A 5,269-nucleotide genomic window follows, 5' to 3' on the forward strand; every position below is an offset into this window, starting at 1 on the left:
CTAAACATGACATCTGCAGTGGCTTTCAAACACCAAAATACATTACAGCAAAAACTGGTCAAAGATCCGGTCCCCTGGCACAAACAGAGTAACACTGTGTGTGCTGTTAAGTGCCAGGAGGACTGTGATCAGTTATACATCAGGTAAACAAAGCAGCAACTGTCCAAAAGGATGGCTTAGCATGGAGGAGCAACATCATCAGGCCAGGACTCTGAGGTTTACTCCCATCTGCAGGCCAGCGGTAACTCTTTCAGAGATGAAGATGAGCACATCCTTGATAGAGAGGTATGTTGGTTTGAGAGAGAAGTAGAGGAAGCCATCTTTGTGAAGAGAACCTGTCCATCATTAAACAGGGGCGGAGGCTTCCATGCCTCGGGACATAACTCCTCCTGTTTATTTGTTTGTTCGTTTTTGCACCGGTGGCAGATTCTCAGACTGATTTTTAGAAATATCTCTAAAATACCTAGGTATAAAAATAAGACCATAAAATCTCAAAACTCTGACTTCTAAATGAAATCACTCTCAATAAAAATATGACACTTAGACATGTAGCAATGTAAGCTGCCTTTAATCCAAAGTAAGTCTGTAATACTTGATTTTCCCACAAGTTTTGTAACTTTATAAATTTTCTGTTCTCCATCCACTGAATAATATCCTCAAGGAGATTGAGATACTGATTCCGTTTGGGTAAAATCAGCCCTGCTTTTATATCATCCAACTGGACTCCAAATGTTGTAAATTTATTTAACAGTTTCTTCTTGGACTTTGCTAACAGTTTAATTTCTCCTGGTGACAGAGAAACACTCCAATAATTACTAGCAGATGTCGCACGTTAACAATCGTTTGGACTCTTGTTGAGCTTGAATCAAGCCTTTTTAAAACTGTAGCCCCTATATCTAAATATATTTAAAATAGCCATTTAAATGAGTAGAGTAATCATTTGAACCAAGGGAACAGACTTGTGGATATTATGTCCTTTTCTTCTTTTATTTACTCTGAAATGTTTCTTTATGAGGGATCCTGCAGCAGGCTTTGTGTTTTCACAAAGATTGCTTCAACACTGAACCTTTTGTTTCTTTCCCTTCCTGTTAAAGAGGCAACCCTAATGAACGACAGACAAGTTTGCATTACCTTTGCATGTTCTTTTTTTATATATAGTGGAAAACATATCTGTAAACAAGTTCAGGGGCAAAAATGACTCTTGAGTCAGCATGACAGTTTCTAAAGCTGTGGGATTGAAAGCCAGATTTAGTTTTTCCAAGACTGAGGCCTTCTTCACACTGGATGATGACCTGGCTTTCTACTGGGACTTGGTGAAGTCTTCAGGCGTGCATTAAGAATGCAGTGAGTTCCCAATAATGGTTTGGGGCACGCACATAACCTTGGTAGCAAGGTTGTGGTGGTTCATTGTGGTGGCAGCATATCGGGGTCATGGGTGGAGCATGAGTGGCAGAAGACACAGTGCATCATTTAGCTGTTCAAGACTGGCCACACTAGCCTCACATCTATGCTACAACCTTGACTGTGACAAGGTCATGGAAACAACCTTGCACAAAGGTGATGGCAGAAGTGTTGTATTCACTGTCATATATACCTTTAGACTAAGAATGTCAGACTTGTTGACAAGTAATGTATTTGTCCACTCTGGATTTAGGGTCATATTATTGTTGTAAAGCATCATTTTGGAAAATAATAAAACAATTTTATAAATCCTATGAACAAACTAGACATAACTTAAAATTGTCCTAGTAAAAAAGACAGTTGGGCCAAATAATCATAATAATGATGCAATGTGTATTTGAAGCCAAATCATTAACTGGTTATTCAATTAATAAGTACACGCACATATGCATGCAGGGTTTGTCATGGGGACACATGCAGAGCAAAAAATATATTTTATAGTTACAATTTAAGAATAACATTGTTTATTATGTTTACTATAGAGATGGTGCCTTGGAACACATAAGTGCATGCAAAACTGGTTGCAAGAAAATGTGCAGTGCAAAAAAGAACATCAAGTCTATGATATATAGTAATAATGACTAAAATGAAGCATAGCTTGATCCTGCAGGGCTCCAGGGATGTGTGTAGCATCATATGCATGCTGGGATATGTACACATTGTAAGTGCATGGGTATGAAGTTGCTAATTTCTTTGTTCATAAATGGTATGAAACTTCCATCACTGCTGGCAAAATGTTATTGGTTGGGCATGAAATGACAACAACTGGGTACATTGTGGAGTATGATTTGGTGAAGGTACAATTTGACAGCACCCAGTTTAATTCATAAAGTCACTGATGGAGTTTTTCCACACACACAGTTTGTTCTACATCGTTTGCACGCACAAAGACAGCAAAAAGAGTTTGAGTGCACACAAATCCTTGAAACAGAAAAATATTGACACTATGTCACCCTTTCTCAGCTCATTGGATTTCAGTTGCAGCTTTTACCAACAGAAAGCTCTCCAAACATCAGCAGCAGAACCTCCAAACACACATAATAACTCTAAGGACCCATTTACTGGAAATCACATGTGTGAACTGAGCTTTGAAAGTGTGATTCTGCTCATATATGTGTTTGAGTGAGGATAATGAATGTGTGTGTGTGTGTGTGCTTGGGTGGGGAGTTTCTAAATGGTGTCTTGGGGTCAGCCCTAACACCAGCAGACGTCATGACACCATAATCACCCTCACACACACGTGCACACACTCGTCAGCACCATGACTAAAAAGAAAAAACAAAACACATTGAGAGCTGTAGGCGGAGAGTTCGCATTAAAGGAGGGAGCTCTGATATGTTTCAAATTTTCAAAACTCAGCCAGAGTAATATTTATCATGCTGGGAAATCATCTGGACTGGTTTAAATTTGGGACCTTATGGTGGAGCGTTTTACTGTCCAGTTATGACAAGCACATATTTCCATAAATCTGCATAGCAAACAACACTCAGAGGTGCACTGGTGCCCCAAAGACTTTAAAGCTGTTGACAGCTTTAAAGTTTAAACTTTTCAGCTGAGATTCGGATCTGCAGGGGCAACTTTGCTAGCACTTGCTTTGGTGTCAAACAGGGAAAGCCTGCTAAAATAACGATGAACCTGTTTTGTGTTTTAACACATCAAGAACCAAAGGACATCATTTTCAATGTGGTCTCATCTGCACATTAACGAGGCAGTGATTGCACAGGTCAAAGCAGGGTTTGAAGAGAAACAGACCCTACTTTCATTTCAAGCACACCAATGAATGGGCGCCATGAATTTGTCACCACAGAGGAGGAAATAAAAGTTGAAGGTGGCTCGATCGCTCTCACAGCACAGTGCAAAGTGAGGTGGAAAGACGCAATACTTCAGCCAGCTTCGTGCTGTCTCTGATTCTTCATAAATCAGCTCCTTCAAGAGATGAGGATAAAATCTCCAGCAGTCATTGGGCGAGAGGCGTGGTACACCTGGACAGGTTGCAAGTCCATCACAAGATCACATAGAGACAAACAAAACAACCATTCCCGCTCTCACTAGCATCTAGGGGCAATTTGGAGACACTGATTATCCTGACATGCATGCTTTTGAACTGATACCCGGAGAAAATCCCACACATGCAAACGGAGAACATGCAAACTCCACACAGAAAGTTTGAAAATGTAATCATTAACCCTTTAATCTGCCATATATAGGCAGCTAAAGTTGTATTTTCTACCCATGGGCAATTAAATGTCACTAATTATTCAAAACAGCCTGGTATTAAGTCAAATACTGCCACTTCTTGTGGCCATATCTCAACTTCAATAGCTGTTAGCAAAATTTGTGATGATGTGCAAAGACCTATATATTAGCTTTCAGAAACAGTTTACAGATCTGCATTCAAGTTGAAGGGAGGATTTTTTCTTCCTTTTTTAGATTTACTTTGGACCTTTTTTTGTGTTTTATGACCTGTTAAAAATAATTTTTTTTAGTCTGTTTGTATTAAGCATTTATCCCGAACTTATCATATTCTGTAAAATAGTTTTTCAGTTGGCCTTTTATTTACACTATTGTTTTGAGTGTATTCTTCTGTTTTCAGTTCAAACTAAACTACCCAAATCCTCTTGTCTGATATTGTCAGTTCTGACTCTAAAAAGTTGCTTTTAAAACAGCTATTTATTAACTACTGGGTGATCTGACAATGGCTCTATTTGTTTCTTGCATAGAAAATAAAACTTTCTGAACAACTACAGACTTTGTCTTAGTTTATCTTTTGTCGCAGAACAACTTTCAAAGACAACTTTCCACAGAAAATCCTTTGTATTACTTTTTTTTTTTTTTTTTTTACCTAAATTACATTGAACTATATTTTTTCCGTAATCTCCAAGTCTGGAAATCTGACACTAGCTGTTCTAAACCATTTTAGCTGCTACGATCTTTTTTTTGCTCAACATTTATTTACAGCTTTTGCTTAAATGAATTGGTTGCAGTAGTTTCTATAATATTCCATTAAAAAAAAAAAAAAAAATTTCCCTGTCAAGCATAGCTTTGCAGCAAAGATGGTGAGAGGTTAACCCGTACTTGACTTTACCAGCAACTCATATTATAAAAGCCTACCCTGCGTTCTTCATAACCACTTGACTAACCTAAATATTTGAAAGAACGTCTGTCCTACACTGCATAGAAAAAAACAGACAATCAAACGTGGGAAAATGTCTCAGTTTGTGGGACAGGGAGCAAGGCAGAAGAAGGTGTGCCGGTTCACATGAAGAACACCTGTTTATCACTTGAAAAGGTTTATGCGACAAAAATAGGTTGAAGTAAAGATTATAGTTTGATGTAAAAAAAAAAAAATCCAACCTGTCAGAGTCACATGAGGAAGTTCAAGCAACACCAGGCTTTTTTGGCCTGATAAATATTGAGCTTATAGGTTTCTAAAAACATATACAGGTGCTGGTCATAAAATTAGAATATCATGAAAAAGTAGATTGATTTCAGTAATTCCATTTAAAAAGTGAAACTTGTATATTATATTCATACATTACATACACTCTCATATATTTCAAATGTTTATTTCGTTTAATTTTGATGATTACAAATGACAACAAATGAAAATCTCAAATTCATCATATCAGAAAATTAGAATATTACTGAAGACCAATAAAACAAAGGATTTATAGAAATGTTGGCCAACTGAAAAGTATGAACATGAAAAGTATGAGCATGTACAGCACTCAGTATTTAGTTGGGCCTCCTTTGGCCTGTATTACTGCAGCAATGCGGCGTGGCATGGAGTCGATCAGTCTGTGGCACT

Source organism: Kryptolebias marmoratus, linkage group LG16 (genome assembly GCF_001649575.2).
Source record: "Kryptolebias marmoratus isolate JLee-2015 linkage group LG16, ASM164957v2, whole genome shotgun sequence".
NCBI lineage: Eukaryota > Metazoa > Chordata > Actinopteri > Cyprinodontiformes > Rivulidae > Kryptolebias > Kryptolebias marmoratus.